Below are 23,316 nucleotides of genomic sequence, written 5' to 3'. Positions count from 1 at the left end.
GATAACTCTGCACTAGTGCGAGCTGTAAATGCCACTTCCAGCTTAGCTGTGCAGAAGAAGAACAACAAGAAGAAGAAATATCTCGAAATATGTCCGTCAGGCCCCTTCCCTTGAGATAAATCTGCAAATATCTCGGAAACGAAGCGAGCTATGGCAAAATGTTAAGAGACTTTATTTGTAGAGAATTAAGTTTCCTACTTTTTTATGTTCTATGATATTTTTTGATCAGATGCGTAGTTCTCGAGATATATCGAGATATTTAAAAGTTCCGAAGCCGCACCAACATAATAGAGATACAGAAACACCGTGGCCCCTTTCTTTGAGATAACTCTGCACTAGTGCGAGCCGCAAATGCCACTTCCAGCTTAGCTGTGCAGAAGAAGAACAACAAGAAGAAATATCTCGAAATATGTCCGTCAGGCCCCTTCCCTTGAGATACATCTGCAAATATCTCGGAAACGAAGCGAGCTATGGCAAAATGTTAAGAGACCTTTTTTGTAGAGAATTAAGTTTCCTACTTTTTATGTTCTATGATATTTTTTGATCAGATGCGTAGTTCTCGAGATATATCAAGATATTTTAGGTTCCGAAGCCGCACCAACATAATAGAGATACAGAAACACCGTGGCCCCTTTCTTTGAGATAACTCTGCACTAGTGCGAGCCGCAAATGCCACTTCCAGCTTAGCTGTGCAGAAGAAGAACAACAAGAAGAAATATCTCGAAATATGTCCGTCAGGCCCCTTCCCTTGAGATACATCTGCAAATATCTCGGAAACGAAGCGAGCTATGGCAAAATGTTAAGAGACCTTTTTTGTAGAGAATTAAGTTTCCTACTTTTTATGTTCTATGATATTTTTTGATCAGATGCGTAGTTCTCGAGATATATCAAGATATTTAAAAGTTCCGAAGCCGCACCAACATAATAGAGATACAGAAACACCGTGGCCCCTTTCTTTGAGATAACTCTGCACTAGTGCGAGCCGCAAATGCCACTTCCAGCTTAGCTGTGCAGAAGAAGAACAACAAGAAGAAGAAATATCTCGAAATATGTCCGTCAGGCCCCTTTCCTTGAGATAAATCTGCAAATATCTCGGAAACGAAGCGAGCTATGGCAAAATGTTAAGAGACCTTTTTTGTAGAGAATTAAGTTTCCTACTTTTTATCTTGTATGATACTTTTTGATCAGATGCGTAGTTCTCGAGATATATCAAGATATTTAAAAGTTCCGAAGCCGCACCAACATAATAGAGATACAGAAACACCGTGGCCCCTCTCTTTGAGATAACTCTGCACTATTGCGAGCTGGAAATGCCACTTCCAGTTTAGCTGTGCAGAAGAAGAACAACAAGAAGAAGAAATATCTCGAAATATGTCCGTCAGGCCCCTTCCCTTGAGATAAATCTGCAAATATCTCGGAAACGAAGCGAGCTATGGCAAAATGTTAAGAGACCTTTTTTGTAGAGAATTAAGTTTCCTACTTTTTATGTTCTATGATATTTTTTGATCAGATGCGTAGTTCTCGAGATATATCAAGATATTTAAAAGTTCCGAAGCCGCACCAACATAATAGAGATACAGAAACACCGTGGCCCCTTTCTTTGAGATAACTCTGCACTATTGCGAGCTGCAACTGCCACTTCCAGCTTAGCTGTGCAGAAGAAGAACAACAAGAAGAAGAAATATCTCGAAATATGTCCGTCAGGCCCCTTCCCTTGAGATAAATCTGCAAATATCTCGGAAACGAAGCGAGCTATGGCAAAATGTTAAGAGACTTTATTTGTAGAGAATTAAGTTTGCTACTTTTTTATGTTCTATGATATTTTTTGATCAGATGCGTAGTTCTCGAGATATATCGAGATATTTAAAAGTTCCGAAGCCGCACCAACATAATAGAGATATAGAAACACCGTGGCCCCTTTCTATGAGATAACTCTGCACTAGTGCGAGCCGCAAATGCCACTTCCAGCTTAGCTGTGCAGAAGAAGAACAACAAGAAGAAGAAATATCTCGAAATATGTCCGTCAGGCCCCTTTCCTTGAGATAAATCTGCAAATATCTCGGAAACGAAGCGAGCTATGGCAAAATGTTAAGAGACCTTTTTTGTAGAGAATTAAGTTTCCTACTTTTTATCTTGTATGATATTTTTTGATCAGATGCGTAGTTCTCGAGATATATCAAGATATTTAAAAGTTCCGAAGCCGCACCAACATAATAGAGATACAGAAACACCGTGGCCCCTCTCTTTGAGATAACTCTGCACTATTGCGAGCTGGAAATGCCACTTCCAGTTTAGCTGTGCAGAAGAAGAACAACAAGAAGAAGAAATATCTCGAAATATGTCCGTTAGGCCCCTTCCCTTGAGATAAATCTGCAAATATCTCGGAAACTAAGCGAGCTATGGCAAAATGTTAAGAGACCTTTTTTGTAGAGAATTAAGTTTCCTACTTTTTATGTTCTATGATATTTTTTGATCAGATGCGTAGTTCTCGAGATATATCAAGATATTTAAAAGTTCCGAAGCCGCACCAACATAATAGAGATACAGAAACACCGTGGCCCCTCTCTTTGAGATAACTCTGCACTAGTGCGAGCCGCAAATGCCACTTCCAGCTTAGCTGTGCAGAAGAAGAACAACAAGAAGAAGAAATATCTCGAAATATGTCCGTCAGGCCCCTTCCCTTGAGATAAATCTGCAAATATCTCGGAAACGAAGCGAGCTATGGCAAAATGTTAAGAGACCTTTCTTGTAGAGAATTAAGTTTCCTACTTTTTATGTTCTATGATATTTTTTGATCAGATGCGTAGTTCTCGAGATATATCAAGATATTTAAAAGTTCCGAAGCCGCACCAACATAATAGAGATACAGAAACACCGTGGCCCCTCTCTTTGAGATAACTCTGCACTATTGCGAGCTGCAACTGCCACTTCCAGCTTAGCTGTGCAGAAGAAGAACAACAAGAAGAAGAAATATCTCGAAATATGTCCGTCAGGCTCCTTCCCTTGAGATAAATCTGCAAATATCTCGGAAACGAAGCGAGCTATGGCAAAATGTTAAGAGACGTTTTTTGTAGAGAATTATGTTTCCTACAATTTATGTTCTATGATATTTTTTGATCAGATGCGTAGTTCTCGAGATATATCGAGATATTTAAAAGTTCCGAAGCCGCACCAACATAATACAGATACAGAAACACCGTGGCCCCTTTCTATGAGATAACTCTGCACTATTGCGAGCTGTAAATGCCACTTCCAGCTTAGCTGTGCAGAAGAAGAACAACAAGAAGAAGAAATATCTCGAAATATGTCCGTCAGGCCCCTTCCCTTGAGATATATCTGCAAATATCTCGGAAACGAAGCGAGCTATGGCAAAATGTTAAGAGACCTTTTTTGTAGAGAATTATGTTTCCTACAATTTATCTTCTATGATATTTTTTGATCAAAGGCGTACTTTTCGAGATATATCGAGATATTTAAAAGTTCCGAAGCCGCACCAACATAATAGAGATACAGAAACACCGTGGCCCCTTTCTTTGAGATAACTCTGCACTAGTGCGAGCCGCAAATGCCACTTCCAGCTTAGCTGTGCAGAAGAAGAACAACAAGAAGAAATATCTCGAAATATGTCCGTCAGGCCCCTTCCCTTGAGATACATCTGCAAATATCTCGGAAACGAAGCGAGCTATGGCAAAATGTTAAGAGACCTTTTTTGTAGAGAATTAAGTTTCCTACTTTTTATGTTCTATGATATTTTTTGATCAGATGCGTAGTTCTCGAGATATATCAAGATATTTAAAAGTTCCGAAGCCGCACCAACATAATAGAGATACAGAAACACCGTGGCCCCTTTCTTTGAGATAACTCTGCACTAGTGCGAGCCGCAAATGCCACTTCCAGCTTAGCTGTGCAGAAGAAGAACAACAAGAAGAAGAAATATCTCGAAATATGTCCGTCAGGCCCCTTTCCTTGAGATAAATCTGCAAATATCTCGGAAACGAAGCGAGCTATGGCAAAATGTTAAGAGACCTTTTTTGTAGAGAATTAAGTTTCCTACTTTTTATCTTGTATGATACTTTTTGATCAGATGCGTAGTTCTCGAGATATATCAAGATATTTAAAAGTTCCGAAGCCGCACCAACATAATAGAGATACAGAAACACCGTGGCCCCTCTCTTTGAGATAACTCTGCACTATTGCGAGCTGGAAATGCCACTTCCAGTTTAGCTGTGCAGAAGAAGAACAACAAGAAGAAGAAATATCTCGAAATATGTCCGTCAGGCACCTTCCCTTGAGATAAATCTGCAAATATCTCGGAAACGAAGCGAGCTATGGCAAAATTTTAAGAGACCTTTTTTGTAGAGAATTAAGTTTCCTACTTTTTATGTTCTATGATATTTTTTGATCAGATGCGTAGTTCTCGAGATATATCAAGATATTTAAAAGTTCCGAAGCCGCACCAACATAATAGAGATACAGAAACACCGTGGCCCCTTTCTTTGAGATAACTCTGCACTATTGCGAGCTGCAACTGCCACTTCCAGCTTAGCTGTGCAGAAGAAGAACAACAAGAAGAAGAAATATCTCGAAATATGTCCGTCAGGCCCCTTCCCTTGAGATATATCTGCAAATATCTCGGAAACGAAGCGAGCTATGGCAAAATGTTAAGAGACCTTTTTTGTAGAGAATTATGTTTCCTACAATTTATCTTCTATGATATTTTTTGATCAAAGGCGTACTTTTCGAGATATATCGAGATATTTAAAAGTTCCGAAGCCGCACCAACATAATAGAGATACAGAAACACCGTGGCCCCTTTCTTTGAGATAACTCTGCACTAGTGCGAGCCGCAAATGCCACTTCCAGCTTAGCTGTGCAGAAGAAGAACAACAAGAAGAAATATCTCGAAATATGTCCGTCAGGCCCCTTCCCTTGAGATACATCTGCAAATATCTCGGAAACGAAGCGAGCTATGGCAAAATGTTAAGAGACCTTTTTTGTAGAGAATTAAGTTTCCTACTTTTTATGTTCTATGATATTTTTTGATCAGATGCGTAGTTCTCGAGATATATCAAGATATTTAAAAGTTCCGAAGCCGCACCAACATAATAGAGATACAGAAACACCGTGGCCCCTTTCTTTGAGATAACTCTGCACTAGTGCGAGCCGCAAATGCCACTTCCAGCTTAGCTGTGCAGAAGAAGAACAACAAGAAGAAGAAATATCTCGAAATATGTCCGTCAGGCCCCTTTCCTTGAGATAAATCTGCAAATATCTCGGAAACGAAGCGAGCTATGGCAAAATGTTAAGAGACCTTTTTTGTAGAGAATTAAGTTTCCTACTTTTTATCTTGTATGATACTTTTTGATCAGATGCGTAGTTCTCGAGATATATCAAGATATTTAAAAGTTCCGAAGCCGCACCAACATAATAGAGATACAGAAACACCGTGGCCCCTCTCTTTGAGATAACTCTGCACTATTGCGAGCTGGAAATGCCACTTCCAGTTTAGCTGTGCAGAAGAAGAACAACAAGAAGAAGAAATATCTCGAAATATGTCCGTCAGGCACCTTCCCTTGAGATAAATCTGCAAATATCTCGGAAACGAAGCGAGCTATGGCAAAATTTTAAGAGACCTTTTTTGTAGAGAATTAAGTTTCCTACTTTTTATGTTCTATGATATTTTTTGATCAGATGCGTAGTTCTCGAGATATATCAAGATATTTAAAAGTTCCGAAGCCGCACCAACATAATAGAGATACAGAAACACCGTGGCCCCTTTCTTTGAGATAACTCTGCACTATTGCGAGCTGCAACTGCCACTTCCAGCTTAGCTGTGCAGAAGAAGAACAACAAGAAGAAGAAATATCTCGAAATATGTCCGTCAGGCCCCTTCCCTTGAGATAAATCTGCAAATATCTCGGAAACGAAGCGAGCTATGGCAAAATGTTAAGAGACTTTATTTGTAGAGAATTAAGTTTGCTACTTTTTTATGTTCTATGATATTTTTTGATCAGATGCGTAGTTCTCGAGATATATCGAGATATTTAAAAGTTCCGAAGCCGCACCAACATAATAGAGATATAGAAACACCGTGGCCCCTTTCTATGAGATAACTCTGCACTAGTGCGAGCCGCAAATGCCACTTCCAGCTTAGCTGTGCAGAAGAAGAACAACAAGAAGAAGAAATATCTCGAAATATGTCCGTCAGGCCCCTTTCCTTGAGATAAATCTGCAAATATCTCGGAAACGAAGCGAGCTATGGCAAAATGTTAAGAGACCTTTTTTGTAGAGAATTAAGTTTCCTACTTTTTATCTTGTATGATATTTTTTGATCAGATGCGTAGTTCTCGAGATATATCAAGATATTTAAAAGTTCCGAAGCCGCACCAACATAATAGAGATACAGAAACACCGTGGCCCCTCTCTTTGAGATAACTCTGCACTATTGCGAGCTGGAAATGCCACTTCCAGTTTAGCTGTGCAGAAGAAGAACAACAAGAAGAAGAAATATCTCGAAATATGTCCGTTAGGCCCCTTCCCTTGAGATAAATCTGCAAATATCTCGGAAACTAAGCGAGCTATGGCAAAATGTTAAGAGACCTTTTTTGTAGAGAATTAAGTTTCCTACTTTTTATGTTCTATGATATTTTTTGATCAGATGCGTAGTTCTCGAGATATATCAAGATATTTAAAAGTTCCGAAGCCGCACCAACATAATAGAGATACAGAAACACCGTGGCCCCTCTCTTTGAGATAACTCTGCACTAGTGCGAGCCGCAAATGCCACTTCCAGCTTAGCTGTGCAGAAGAAGAACAACAAGAAGAAGAAATATCTCGAAATATGTCCGTCAGGCCCCTTCCCTTGAGATAAATCTGCAAATATCTCGGAAACGAAGCGAGCTATGGCAAAATGTTAAGAGACCTTTTTTGTAGAGAATTAAGTTTCGTACTTTTTATGTTCTATGATATTTTTTGATCAGATGCGTAGTTCTCGAGATATATCAAGATATTTAAAAGTTCCGAAGCCGCACCAACATAATAGAGATACAGAAACACCGTGGCCCCTTTCTTTGAGATAACTCTGCACTAGTGCGAGCCGCAAATGCGACTTCCAGCTTAGCTGTGCAGAAGAAGAACAACAAGAAGAAGAAATATCTCGAAATATGTCCGTCAGGCCCCTTCCCTTGAGATAAATCTGCAAATATCTCGGAAACGAAGCGAGCTATGGCAAAATGTTAAGAGACCTTTTTTGTAGAGAATTAAGTTTCCTACTTTTTATGTTCTATGATATTTTTTGATCAGATGCGTAGTTCTCGAGATATATCAAGATATTTAAAAGTTCCGAAGCCGCACCAACATAATAGAGATACAGAAACACCGTGGCCCCTCTCTTTGAGATAACTCTGCACTATTGCGAGCTGCAACTGCCACTTCCAGCTTAGCTGTGCAGAAGAAGAACAACAAGAAGAAGAAATATCTCGAAATATGTCCGTCAGGCCCCTTCCCTTGAGATAAATCTGCAAATATCTCGGAAACGAAGCGAGCTATGGCAAAATGTTAAGAGACTTTATTTGTAGAGAATTAAGTTTGCTACTTTTTTATGTTCTATGATATATTTTGATCAGATGCGTAGTTCTCGAGATATATCGAGATATTTAAAAGTTCCGAAGCCGCACCAACATAATAGAGATATAGAAACACCGTGGCCCCTTTCTATGAGATAACTCTGCACTAGTGCGAGCTGTAAATGCCACTTCCAGCTTAGCTGTGCAGAAGAAGAACAACAAGAAGAAGAAATATCTCGAAATATGTCCGTCAGGCCCCTTCCCTTGAGATAAATCTGCAAATATCTCGGAAACGAAGCGAGCTATGGCAAAATGTTAAGAGACTTTATTTGTAGAGAATTAAGTTTCCTACTTTTTTATGTTCTGTGATATTTTTTGATCAGATGCGTAGTTCTCGAGATATATCGAGATATTTAAAAGTTCCGAAGCCGCACCAACATAATAGAGATACAGAAACACCGTGGCCCCTTTCTATGAGATAACTCTGCACTATTGCGAGCTGTAAATGCCACTTCCAGCTTAGCTGTGCAGAAGAAGAACAACAAGAAGAAGAAATATCTCGAAATATGTCCGTCAGGCCCCTTCCCTTGAGATGCATCTGCAAATATCTCGGAAACGAAGCGAGCTATGGCAAAATGTTAAGAGACCTTTTTTATAGAGAATTAAGTATCCTACTTTTTATGTTGTATGATATTTTTTGATCAGATGCGTAGTTCTCGAGATATATCAAGATATTTAAAAGTTCCGAAGCCGCACCAACGTAATAGAGATACAGAAACACCGTGGCCCCTCTCTTTGAGATAACTCTGCACTATTGCGAGCTGGAAATGCCACTTCCAGTTTAGCTGTGCAGAAGAAGAACAACAAGAAGAAGAAATATCTCGAAATATGTCCGTCAGGCCCCTTCCCTTGAGATAAATCTGCAAATATCTCGGAAACTAAGCGAGCTATGGCAAAATGTTAAGAGACCTTTTTTGTAGAGAATTAAGTTTCCTACTTTTTATGTTCTATGATATTTTTTGATCAGATGCGTAGTTCTCGAGATATATCAAGATATTTAAAAGTTCCGAAGCCGCACCAACATAATAGAGATACAGAAACACCGTGGCCCCTTTCTTTGAGATAACTCTGCACTAGTGCGAGCCGCAAATGCGACTTCCAGCTTAGCTGTGCAGAAGAAGAACAACAAGAAGAAGAAATATCTCGAAATATGTCCGTCAGGCCCCTTCCCTTGAGATAAATCTGCAAATATCTCGGAAACGAAGCGAGCTATGGCAAAATGTTAAGAGACCTTTTTTGTAGAGAATTAAGTTTCCTACTTTTTATGTTCTATGATATTTTTTGATCAGATGCGTAGTTCTCGAGATATATCAAGATATTTAAAAGTTCCGAAGCCGCACCAACATAATAGAGATACAGAAACACCGTGGCCCCTTTCTTTGAGATAACTCTGCACTATTGCGAGCTGCAACTGCCACTTCCAGCTTAGCTGTGCAGAAGAAGAACAACAAGAAGAAGAAATATCTCGAAATATGTCCGTCAGGCCCCTTCCCTTGAGATAAATCTGCAAATATCTCGGAAACGAAGCGAGCTATGGCAAAATGTTAAGAGACTTTATTTGTAGAGAATTAAGTTTCCTACTTTTTATGTTCTATGATATTTTTTGATCAGATGCGTAGTTCTCGAGATATATCGAGATATTTAAAAGTTCCGAAGCCGCACCAACATAATAGAGATACAGAAACACCGTGGCCCCTTTCTATGAGATAACTCTGCACTATTGCGAGCTGTAAATGCCACTTCCAGCTTAGCTGTGCAGAAGAAGAACAACAAGAAGAAGAAATATCTCGAAATATGTCCGTCAGGCCCCTTCCCTTGAGATATATCTGCAAATATCTCGGAAACGAAGCGAGCTATGGCAAAATGTTAAGAGACTTTATTTGTAGAGAATTAAGTTTCCTACTTTTTATGGTCTATGATATTTTTTGATCAGATGCGTAGTTCTCGAGATATATCGAGATATTTAAAAGTTCCGAAGCCGCACCAACATAATAGAGATACAGAAACACCGTGGCCCCTTTCTATGAGATAACTCTGCACTATTGCGAGCTGTAAATGCCACTTCCAGCTTAGCTGTGCAGAAGAAGAACAACAAGAAGAAGAAATATCTCGAAATATGTCCGTCAGGCCCCTTCCCTTGAGATAAATCTGCAAATATCTCGGAAACGAAGCGAGCTATGGCAAAATGTTAAGAGACTTTATTTGTAGAGAATTAAGTTTCCTACTTTTTATGTTCTACGATATTTTTTGATCAGATGCGTAGTTCTCGAGATATATCAAGATATTTAAAAGTTCCGAAGCCGCACCAACATAATAGAGATACAGAAACACCGTGGCCCCTTTCTTTGAGATGACTCTGCACTATTGCGAGCTGGAAATGCCACTTCCAGTTTAGCTGTGCAGAAGAAGAACAACAAGAAGAAGAAATATCTCGAAATATGTCCGTCAGGCCCCTTCCCTTGAGATAAATCTGCAAATATCTCGGAAACGAAGCGAGCTATGGCAAAATGTTAAGAGACCTTTTTTGTAGAGAATTAAGTTTCCTACTTTCTATGTTCTATGATATTTTTTGATCAGATGCGTAGTTCTCGAGATATATCGAGATATTTAAAAGTTCCGAAGCCGCACCAACATAATAGAGATACAGAAACACCGTGGCCCCTTTCTATGAGATAACTCTGCACTATTGCGAGCTGGAAATGCCACTTCCAGCTTAGCTGTGCAGAAGAAGAACAACAAGAAGAAGAAATATCTCGAAATATGTCCGTCAGGCCCCTTCCGTTGAGATATATCTGCAAATATCTCGGAAACGAAGCGAGCTATGGCAAAATGTTAAGAGACTTTATTTGTAGAGAATTAAGTTTCCTACTTTTTATGGTCTATGATATTTTTTGATCAGATGCGTAGTTCTCGAGATATATCGAGATATTTAAAAGTTCCGAAGCCGCACCAACATAATACAGATACAGAAACACCGTGGCCCCTTTCTATGAGATAACTCTGCACTATTGCGAGCTGTAAATGCCACTTCCAGCTTAGCTGTGCAGAAGAAGAACAACAAGAAGAAGAAATATCTCGAAATATGTCCGTCAGGCCCCTTCCCTTGAGATATATCTGCAAATATCTCGGAAACGAAGCGAGCTATGGCAAAATGTTAAGAGACTTTATTTGTAGAGAATTAAGTTTCCTACTTTTTATGTTCTACGATATTTTTTGATCAGATGCGTAGTTCTCGAGATATATCGAGATATTTAAAAGTTCCGAAGCCGCACCAACATAATAGAGATATAGAAACACCGTGGCCCCTTTCTATGAGATAACTCTGCACTAGTGCGAGCCGCAAATGCCACTTCCAGCTTAGCTGTGCAGAAGAAGAACAACAAGAAGAAGAAATATCTCGAAATATGTCCGTCAGGCCCCTTTCCTTGAGATAAATCTGCAAATATCTCGGAAACGAAGCGAGCTATGGCAAAATGTTAAGAGACCTTTTTTGTAGAGAATTAAGTTTCCTACTTTTTATCTTGTATGATATTTTTTGATCAGATGCGTAGTTCTCGAGATATATCAAGATATTTAAAAGTTCCGAAGCCGCACCAACATAATAGAGATACAGAAACACCGTGGCCCCTCTCTTTGAGATAACTCTGCACTATTGCGAGCTGGAAATGCCACTTCCAGTTTAGCTGTGCAGAAGAAGAACAACAAGAAGAAGAAATATCTCGAAATATGTCCGTTAGGCCCCTTCCCTTGAGATAAATCTGCAAATATCTCGGAAACTAAGCGAGCTATGGCAAAATGTTAAGAGACCTTTTTTGTAGAGAATTAAGTTTCCTACTTTTTATGTTCTATGATATTTTTTGATCAGATGCGTAGTTCTCGAGATATATCAAGATATTTAAAAGTTCCGAAGCCGCACCAACATAATAGAGATACAGAAACACCGTGGCCCCTCTCTTTGAGATAACTCTGCACTAGTGCGAGCCGCAAATGCCACTTCCAGCTTAGCTGTGCAGAAGAAGAACAACAAGAAGAAGAAATATCTCGAAATATGTCCGTCAGGCCCCTTCCCTTGAGATAAATCTGCAAATATCTCGGAAACGAAGCGAGCTATGGCAAAATGTTAAGAGACCTTTTTTGTAGAGAATTAAGTTTCGTACTTTTTATGTTCTATGATATTTTTTGATCAGATGCGTAGTTCTCGAGATATATCAAGATATTTAAAAGTTCCGAAGCCGCACCAACATAATAGAGATACAGAAACACCGTGGCCCCTTTCTTTGAGATAACTCTGCACTAGTGCGAGCCGCAAATGCGACTTCCAGCTTAGCTGTGCAGAAGAAGAACAACAAGAAGAAGAAATATCTCGAAATATGTCCGTCAGGCCCCTTCCCTTGAGATAAATCTGCAAATATCTCGGAAACGAAGCGAGCTATGGCAAAATGTTAAGAGACCTTTTTTGTAGAGAATTAAGTTTCCTACTTTTTATGTTCTATGATATTTTTTGATCAGATGCGTAGTTCTCGAGATATATCAAGATATTTAAAAGTTCCGAAGCCGCACCAACATAATAGAGATACAGAAACACCGTGGCCCCTCTCTTTGAGATAACTCTGCACTATTGCGAGCTGCAACTGCCACTTCCAGCTTAGCTGTGCAGAAGAAGAACAACAAGAAGAAGAAATATCTCGAAATATGTCCGTCAGGCCCCTTCCCTTGAGATAAATCTGCAAATATCTCGGAAACGAAGCGAGCTATGGCAAAATGTTAAGAGACTTTATTTGTAGAGAATTAAGTTTGCTACTTTTTTATGTTCTATGATATTTTTTGATCAGATGCGTAGTTCTCGAGATATATCGAGATATTTAAAAGTTCCGAAGCCGCACCAACATAATAGAGATATAGAAACACCGTGGCCCCTTTCTATGAGATAACTCTGCACTAGTGCGAGCTGTAAATGCCACTTCCAGCTTAGCTGTGCAGAAGAAGAACAACAAGAAGAAGAAATATCTCGAAATATGTCCGTCAGGCCCCTTCCCTTGAGATAAATCTGCAAATATCTCGGAAACGAAGCGAGCTATGGCAAAATGTTAAGAGACTTTATTTGTAGAGAATTAAGTTTCCTACTTTTTTATGTTCTGTGATATTTTTTGATCAGATGCGTAGTTCTCGAGATATATCGAGATATTTAAAAGTTCCGAAGCCGCACCAACATAATAGAGATACAGAAACACCGTGGCCCCTTTCTATGAGATAACTCTGCACTATTGCGAGCTGTAAATGCCACTTCCAGCTTAGCTGTGCAGAAGAAGAACAACAAGAAGAAGAAATATCTCGAAATATGTCCGTCAGGCCCCTTCCCTTGAGATGCATCTGCAAATATCTCGGAAACGAAGCGAGCTATGGCAAAATGTTAAGAGACCTTTTTTATAGAGAATTAAGTATCCTACTTTTTATGTTGTATGATATTTTTTGATCAGATGCGTAGTTCTCGAGATATATCAAGATATTTAAAAGTTCCGAAGCCGCACCAACGTAATAGAGATACAGAAACACCGTGGCCCCTCTCTTTGAGATAACTCTGCACTATTGCGAGCTGGAAATGCCACTTCCAGTTTAGCTGTGCAGAAGAAGAACAACAAGAAGAAGAAATATCTCGAAATATGTCCGTCAGGCCCCTTCCCTTGAGATAAATCTGCAAATATCTCGGAAACTAAGCGAGCTATGGCAAAATGTTAAGAGACCTTTTTTGTAGAGAATTAAGTTTCCTACTTTTTATGTTCTATGATATTTTTTGATCAGATGCGTAGTTCTCGAGATATATCAAGATATTTAAAAGTTCCGAAGCCGCACCAACATAATAGAGATACAGAAACACCGTGGCCCCTTTCTTTGAGATAACTCTGCACTAGTGCGAGCCGCAAATGCGACTTCCAGCTTAGCTGTGCAGAAGAAGAACAACAAGAAGAAGAAATATCTCGAAATATGTCCGTCAGGCCCCTTCCCTTGAGATAAATCTGCAAATATCTCGGAAACGAAGCGAGCTATGGCAAAATGTTAAGAGACCGTTTTTGTAGAGAATTAAGTTTCCTACTTTTTATGTTCTATGATATTTTTTGATCAGATGCGTAGTTCTCGAGATATATCAAGATATTTAAAAGTTCCGAAGCCGCACCAACATAATAGAGATACAGAAACACCGTGGCCCCTTTCTTTGAGATAACTCTGCACTATTGCGAGCTGCAACTGCCACTTCCAGCTTAGCTGTGCAGAAGAAGAACAACAAGAAGAAGAAATATCTCGAAATATGTCCGTCAGGCCCCTTCCCTTGAGATAAATCTGCAAATATCTCGGAAACGAAGCGAGCTATGGCAAAATGTTAAGAGACTTTATTTGTAGAGAATTAAGTTTCCTACTTTTTATGTTCTATGATATTTTTTGATCAGATGCGTAGTTCTCGAGATATATCGAGATATTTAAAAGTTCCGAAGCCGCACCAACATAATAGAGATACAGAAACACCGTGGCCCCTTTCTATGAGATAACTCTGCACTATTGCGAGCTGTAAATGCCACTTCCAGCTTAGCTGTGCAGAAGAAGAACAACAAGAAGAAGAAATATCTCGAAATATGTCCGTCAGGCCCCTTCCCTTGAGATATATCTGCAAATATCTCGGAAACGAAGCGAGCTATGGCAAAATGTTAAGAGACTTTATTTGTAGAGAATTAAGTTTCCTACTTTTTATGGTCTATGATATTTTTTGATCAGATGCGTAGTTCTCGAGATATATCGAGATATTTAAAAGTTCCGAAGCCGCACCAACATAATAGAGATACAGAAACACCGTGGCCCCTTTCTATGAGATAACTCTGCACTATTGCGAGCTGTAAATGCCACTTCCAGCTTAGCTGTGCAGAAGAAGAACAACAAGAAGAAGAAATATCTCGAAATATGTCCGTCAGGCCCCTTCCCTTGAGATAAATCTGCAAATATCTCGGAAACGAAGCGAGCTATGGCAAAATGTTAAGAGACTTTATTTGTAGAGAATTAAGTTTCCTACTTTTTATGTTCTACGATATTTTTTGATCAGATGCGTAGTTCTCGAGATATATCAAGATATTTAAAAGTTCCGAAGCCGCACCAACATAATAGAGATACAGAAACACCGTGGCCCCTTTCTTTGAGATGACTCTGCACTATTGCGAGCTGGAAATGCCACTTCCAGTTTAGCTGTGCAGAAGAAGAACAACAAGAAGAAGAAATATCTCGAAATATGTCCGTCAGGCCCCTTCCCTTGAGATAAATCTGCAAATATCTCGGAAACGAAGCGAGCTATGGCAAAATGTTAAGAGACCTTTTTTGTAGAGAATTAAGTTTCCTACTTTCTATGTTCTATGATATTTTTTGATCAGATGCGTAGTTCTCGAGATATATCGAGATATTTAAAAGTTCCGAAGCCGCACCAACATAATAGAGATACAGAAACACCGTGGCCCCTTTCTATGAGATAACTCTGCACTATTGCGAGCTGGAAATGCCACTTCCAGCTTAGCTGTGCAGAAGAAGAACAACAAGAAGAAGAAATATCTCGAAATATGTCCGTCAGGCCCCTTCCGTTGAGATATATCTGCAAATATCTCGGAAACGAAGCGAGCTATGGCAAAATGTTAAGAGACTTTATTTGTAGAGAATTAAGTTTCCTACTTTTTATGGTCTATGATATTTTTTGATCAGATGCGTAGTTCTCGAGATATATCGAGATATTTAAAAGTTCCGAAGCCGCACCAACATAATACAGATACAGAAACACCGTGGCCCCTTTCTATGAGATAACTCTGCACTATTGCGAGCTGTAAATGCCACTTCCAGCTTAGCTGTGCAGAAGAAGAACAACAAGAAGAAGAAATATCTCGAAATATGTCCGTCAGGCCCCTTCCCTTGAGATATATCTGCAAATATCTCGGAAACGAAGCGAGCTATGGCAAAATGTTAAGAGACTTTATTTGTAGAGAATTAAGTTTCCTACTTTTTATGTTCTACGATATTTTTTGATCAGATGCGTAGTTCTCGAGATATATCAAGATATTTAAAAGTTCCGAAGCCGCACCAACATAATAGAGATACAGAAACACCGTGGCCCCTTTCTTTGAGATGACTCTGCACTGTTGCGAGCTGGAAATGCCACTTCCAGTTTAGCTGTGCAGAAGAAGAACAACAAGAAGAAGAAATATCTCGAAATATGTCCGTCAGGCCCCTTCCCTTGAGATAAATCTGCAAATATCTCGGAAACCAAGCGAGCTATGGCAAAATGTTAAGAGACCTTTTTTGTAGAGAATTAAGTTTCCTACTTTCTATGTTCTATGATATTTTTTGATCAGATGCGTAGTTCTCGAGATATATCAAGATATTTAAAAGTTCCGAAGCCGCACCAACATAATAGAGATACAGAAACACCGTGGCCCCTTTCTTTGAGATAACTCTGCACTATTGCGAGCTGGAAATGCCACTTCCAGCTTAGCTGTGCAGAAGAAGAACAACAAGAAGAAGAAATATCTCGAAATATGTCCGTCAGGCCCCTTCCTTTGAGATAACTCTGCAAATATCTCGGAAACGAAGCGAGCTATGGCAAAATGTTAAGAGACCTTTTTTGTAGAGAATTAAGTTTCCTACTTTTTATGTTCTATGATATTTTTTGATCAGATGCGTAGTTCTCGAGATATATCAAGATATTTAAAAGTTCCGAAGCCGCACCAACATAATAGAGATACAGAAACACCGTGGCCCCTTTCTTTGAGATAACTCTGCACTAGTGCGAGCCGCAAATGCGACTTCCAGCTTAGCTGTGCAGAAGAAGAACAACAAGAAGAAGAAATATCTCGAAATATGTCCGTCAGGCCCCTTCCCTTGAGATAAATCTGCAAATATCTCGGAAACGAAGCGAGCTATGGCAAAATGTTAAGAGACTTTATTTGTAGAGAATTAAGTTTCCTACTTTTTATGTTCTATGATATTTTTTGATCAGATGCGTAGTTCTCGAGATATATCGAGATATTTAAAAGTTCCGAAGCCGCACCAACATAATAGAGATACAGAAACACCGTGGCCCCTTTCTATGAGATAACTCTGCACTATTGCGAGCTGTAAATGCCACTTCCAGCTTAGCTGTGCAGAAGAAGAACAACAAGAAGAAGAAATATCTCGAAATATGTCCGTCAGGCCCCTTCCCTTGAGATATATCTGCAAATATCTCGGAAACGAAGCGAGCTATGGCAAAATGTTAAGAGACTTTATTTGTAGAGAATTAAGTTTCCTACTTTTTATGGTCTATGATATTTTTTGATCAGATGCGTAGTTCTCGAGATATATCGAGATATTTAAAAGTTCCGAAGCCGCACCAACATAATAGAGATACAGAAACACCGTGGCCCCTTTCTATGAGATAACTCTGCACTATTGCGAGCTGTAAATGCCACTTCCAGCTTAGCTGTGCAGAAGAAGAACAACAAGAAGAAGAAATATCTCGAAATATGTCCGTCAGGCCCCTTCCCTTGAGATAAATCTGCAAATATCTCGGAAACGAAGCGAGCTATGGCAAAATGTTAAGAGACTTTATTTGTAGAGAATTAAGTTTCCTACTTTTTATGTTCTACGATATTTTTTGATCAGATGCGTAGTTCTCGAGATATATCAAGATATTTAAAAGTTCCGAAGCCGCACCAACATAATAGAGATACAGAAACACCGTGGCCCCTTTCTTTGAGATGACTCTGCACTATTGCGAGCTGGAAATGCCACTTCCAGTTTAGCTGTGCAGAAGAAGAACAACAAGAAGAAGAAATATCTCGAAATATGTCCGTCAGGCCCCTTCCCTTGAGATAAATCTGCAAATATCTCGGAAACGAAGCGAGCTATGGCAAAATGTTAAGAGACTTTATTTGTAGAGAATTAAGTTTCCTACTTTTTATGTTCTACGATATTTTTTGATCAGATGCGTAGTTCTCGAGATATATCAAGATATTTAAAAGTTCCGAAGCCGCACCAACATAATAGAGATACAGAAACACCGTGGCCCCTTTCTTTGAGATGACTCTGCACTATTGCGAGCTGGAAATGCCACTTCCAGTTTAGCTGTGCAGAAGAAGAACAACAAGAAGAAGAAATATCTCGAAATATGTCCGTCAGGCCCCTTCCCTTGAGATAAATCTGCAAATATCTCGGAAACGAAGCGAGCTATGGCAAAATGTTAAGAGACCTTTTTTGTAGAGAATTATGTTTCCTACAATTTATGTTCTATGATATTTTTTGATCAGAAGCGTAGTTTTCGAGATATATCGAGATATTTAAAAGTTCCGAAGCCGCACCAACATAATAGAGATACAGAAACACCGTGGCCCCTTTCTTTGAGATAACTCTGCAGTATTGCGAGCTGGAAATGCCACTTCCAGTTTAGCTGTGCAGAAGAAGAACAACAAGAAGAAGAAATATCTCGAAATATGTCCGTCAGGCCCCTTCCCTTGAGATAAATCTGCAAATATCTCGGAAACGAAGCGAGCTATGGCAAAATGTTAAGAGACCTTTTTTGTAGAGAATTATGTTTCCTACAAGTTATGTTCTATGATATTTTTTGATCAGAAGCGTAGTTTTCGAGATATATCGAGATATTTAAAAGTTCCGAAGCCTCACCAACATAATAGAGATACAGAAACACCGTGGCCCCTTTCTTTGAGATAACTCTGCACTATTGCGAGCTGCAAATGCCACTTCCAGCTTAGCTGTGCAGAAGAAGAACAACAAGAAGAAGAAATATCTCGAAATATGTCCGTCAGGCCCCTTCCCTAGAGATGAATCTGCAAATATCTCGGAAACGAAGCGAGCTATGGCAAAATGTTAAGAGACCTTTTTTGTGGAGAATTAAGTTTCCTACTTTTTATCTTGTATGATATTTTTTGATCAGATGCGTAGTTCTCGAGATATATCAAGATATTTAAAAGTTCCGAAGCCGCTCCAACATAATAGAGATACGGAAACACCGTGGCCCCTTTCTGTGAGATAACTCTGCACTATAGCGAGCTGCAAATGCCACTTCCAGCTTAGCTGTGCAGAAGAAGCACAACAATAACAAGAAATATCTCGCAATATGTCCGTCAGGCCCCTTCCCTTCATGTAAATCTGTAAATATCTCGGAAACGATGCGAGCTTTGGCAAAATGTTAAGAGACCTTTTTTGTTGAGAATTAAGTTTCCTACTTTTTATGTTCTATGATATTTTTGGATCAGATGCGTGGTTTTCGAGATATATCAAGATATTAAAAAGTTCCGAAGCCGCACCAACATAATAGAGATACAGAAACACCGTGGCCCCTTTCTGTGAGATAGCTCTGCACTATTGCGAGCTGCAAGTGCCAGTTCCAGCTTAGCTGTGCAGAAGAAGCACAACAAGAACAAGAAATATCTCGAAATATGTCCGTCAGTCCCTTTCCCTTGAGCTAAATCTGGAAATATCTCGGAAACGATGCGAGCTATGGCAAAATATTAAGACATCTTTTTTGTAGGAAATTAAGTTTCCTACTATTTATGTTCTATGACATTTTTTGATCAGATGCGTAGTTTTCGAGATATATCGACATATTTAAAAGTTCCGAAGCCGCACCAACATAATAAAGATACAGAAACACCGTGGTCCCTTTCTTTGCGATAACTCTGCACTATTGCGAGCTGCAAATGCCACTTCCAGCTTTGCTGTGCTGAAGAAGAACAACAAGAAGCAGAAATATCTCGTAATATGTCCGTCAGGCCCCTTCCCTTGAGGTAAATCTGCAAATATCTCGGAAACGATGCGAGCTATGGCAAAATGTTAGGAGACCTTTTTTGTAGAGAATGACGTTTCCTACTTTCTTTTTTCTATGATATTTTTTGATCAGATGCGTAGTTTTCGAGATATATCAAGATATTTAAAAGTTCCGAAGCCGCACCAACATAGTAGAGATACAGAAACACCGTGGCCCCTTTCTGTGAGATAACTCTGCACTATTGCGAGCTGGAAGTGCCAGTTTCAGCTTAGCTGTGCAGAAGAAGCACAACAAGAACAAGAAATATCTCGAAATATGTCCGTCAGTCCCTTTCCCTTGAGTTAAATCTGGAAATATCTCGGAAACGATGCGAGCTATGGCAAAATATTAAGACATCCTTTTTGTAGGAAATTAAGTTTCCTACTATTTATGTTCTATGACATTTTTTGATCAGATGCGTAGTTTTCGAGATATATCGACATATTTAAAAGTTCCGAAGCCGCACCAACATAATAAAGATACAGAAACACCGTGGTCCCTTTCTTTGCGATAACTCTGCACTATTGCGAGCTGCAAATGCCACTTCCAGCTTTGCTGTGCTGAAGAAGAACAACAAGAAGCAGAAATATCTCGAAATATGTCCGTCAGGCCCCTTCCCTTGAGGTAAATCTGCAAATATCTCGGAAACGATGCGAGCTATGGCAAAATGTTAGAAGACCTTTTTTGTAGAGAATGAAGTTTCCTACTTTCTTTTTTCTATGATATTATTTGATCAGATGCGTAGTTTTCGAGATATATCAAGATATTTAAAAGTTCCGAAGCCGCACCAACATAATAGAGATACAGAAACAACGTGGCCCCTTTCTGCGAGATAACTCTGCACTATTGCGAGCTGGGAATGCCACTTCCAGTTTAGCTGTGCAGAAGAACAACAACAAGAAGAAGAAATATCTCGAAATATGTCCGTCAGGCCCGTTCCTTTGAGCTGAATCTGCAAATATCTCGGAAACAATGCGAGCTATGGCAAAACGTTGAGAGACCTTTTTTGTAGGAAATTAAGTTTCCTACTATTTATGTTCTATGATATTTTTTGATTAGATGCGTAGTTTTCGAGATATATCGAGATATTTAAAGGTTCCGAATCCGCAACATCATAATAAAGATACAGAAACACCGTGGCCCCTTTCTTTGAGATGACTCTGCACTATTGCGAGCTGTAAATGCCACTTCCAGCAGAGTTGTGCAGAAGAAGAACAACAAGAAGAAGAAATATCTCGAAATATGTCCGTCAGGCCCCTTCCCTTGAGATAAATCTGCAAATATCTCGGAAACGAAGCGAGCTATGGCAAAATCTTAAGAGAGCTTTTTTGTAGAGAATTATGTTTCCTACAATTTATGTTCTACGATATTTTTTGATCAGAAGCGTAGTTTTCGAGATATATCGAGATATTTAAAAGTTCCGATGCCGCACCAACATAATAGAGATACAGAAACACCGTGGCCCCTTTCTTTGGGATAACTCTACACTATTGCGAGCTGGAAATGCCACTTCCAGTTTAGCTGTGCAGAAGAAGAACAACAAGAAGAAGAAATATCTGGAAATATGTCCGTCAGGACCCTTCCCTTGAGATAAATCTGCAAATATCTCGGAAACGAAGCGAGCAATGGCAAAATGTTAAGAGACCTTTTTTGTAGAGAATTAAGTTTCCTACTTTTCATGTTCTATGATATTTTTTGATCAGATGCGTAGTTCTCGAGATATATCAAGATATTTAAAAGTTCCGAAGCTGCACCAACATAATAGAGGTACAGAAACACCGTGGCCTCTTTCTTTGAGATAACTCTGCACTATTGCGAGCTGCAAATGCCACTTCGAGCTTAGCTGTGCAGAAGAAGAACAACAAGAAGAAGAAATATCTCGAAATATGTCCGTGAGACCCCTTCCCTTGAGATAAATCTGCAAATATCTCGGAAACGAAGCGAGCTATGGCAAAATGTTAAGAGACCTTTTTTGTAGAGAATTAAGTTTCCTACTTTTTATGTTCTATGATATTTTTTGATCAGAAGCGTAGTTTTCGAGATATATCGAGATATTTAAAAGTTCCGAAGCCGCACCAACATAATAGAGATACAGAAACACCGTGGCCCCTTTCTTTGGGATAACTCTGCACTATTGCGAGCTGGAAATGCCACTTCCAGTTTAGCTGTGCAGAAGAAGAACAACAAGAAGAAGAAATACCTCGAAATATGTCCGTCAAGACCCTGCCCTTGAGATAAATCTGCAAATATCTCGGAAACAATGCGAGCTATGGCAAAACGTTGAGAGAACTTTTTTGTAGGAAATTAAGTTTCCTACTATTTATGTTCTATGATATTTTTTGATTAGATGCGTAGTTTTCGAGATATATCGAGATATTTAAAGGTTCCGAATCCGCAACATCATAATAAAGATACATAAACACCGTGGCCTCTTTCTTTGAGATAACTCTGCACTATTCCGAGCTGCAAATGCCACTTCCAGCTTAGCTGTGCAGAAGAAGAACAACAAGAAGAAGAAATATCTCGAAATATGTCCGTCAGGCCCCTTCTTTTGAGCTATATCCGCAAATATCTCGGAAACGATGCGAGCTATGGCAAAATGGTGAGAGACCTTTTTTGTAGGAAATTAAGTTTCCTACCATATATGTTCTATGATATTTTTTGATCAGATGCGTAGTTTTCGAGATATATCGAGACATTTAAAAATTCCGCAGCCGCACCAACATAATAGAGGTACAGAAACACCGTGGCCCCTTTCTTTGAGATGACTCTGCACTATTGCGAGCTGTAAATACCACTTCCAGCAGAGCTGTGCAGAAGAAGAACAACAAGAAGAAGAAATATCTCGAAATATGTCCGTCAGGCCCCTTCCCTTGAGATAAATCTGCAAATATCTCGGAAACGAAGCGAGCTATGGCAAAATGTTAAGAGACCTTTTTTGTAGAGAATTAAGTTTCCTACTTTTTATGTTCTATGATATTTTTCGATCAGAGGCGTAGTTCTCGAGATATATCAAGATATTTAAAAGTTCCGAAGCCGCACCAACATAATAGAGATACAGAAACACCGTGGCCCCTTTCTTTGAGATAACTCTGCACTATTGCGAGCTGGAAATGCCACTTCCAGTTTAGCTGTGCAGAAGAAGAACAACAAGAAGAAGAAATATCTCGAAATATGTCCGTCAGGACCCTTCCCTTGAGATAAATCTGCAAATATCTCGGAAACGAAGCGAGCTATGGCAAAATGTTAAGAGACCTTTTTTGTAGAGAATTGAGTTTCCTACTTTTTATCTTCTATGATATTTTTTGATCAGATGCGTAGTTTTCGAGATATATCAAGATATTTAAAAGTTCCGAAGCTGCACCAACATAATAGAGGTACAGAAACACCGTGGCCTCTTTCTTTGAGATAACTCTGCACTATTGCGAGCTGCAAATGCCACTTCGAGCTTAGCTGTGCAGAAGAAGAACAACAAGAAGAAGAAATATCTCGAAATATGTCCGTGAGACCCCTTCCCTTGAGATAAATCTGCAAATATCTCGGAAAGGAAGCGAGCTATGGCAAAATGTTAAGAGACCTTTTTTGTAGAGAATTATGTTTCCTACAATTTATGTTGTATGATATTTTTTGATCAGATGCGTAGTTTTCGAGATATATCAAGATATTTAAAAGTTCCGAAGCTGCACCAACATAATAGAGGTACAGAAACACCGTGGCCTCTTTCTTTGAGATAGCTCTGCACTATTGCGAGCTGCAAATGCCACTTCCAGCTTAGCTGTGCAGAAGAAGAACAACAAGAAGAAGAAATATCTCGAAATATGTCCGTCAGGCCACTTCCCTTGAGATAAATCTGCAAATATCTCGGAA

Source organism: Osmia lignaria, unplaced genomic scaffold, assembly GCF_051020975.1.
Source record: "Osmia lignaria lignaria isolate PbOS001 unplaced genomic scaffold, iyOsmLign1 scaffold0001, whole genome shotgun sequence".
Classification (NCBI taxonomy): Eukaryota; Metazoa; Arthropoda; class Insecta; order Hymenoptera; family Megachilidae; genus Osmia; species Osmia lignaria.
Note: the sequence above shows the minus strand (reverse complement) of the source record.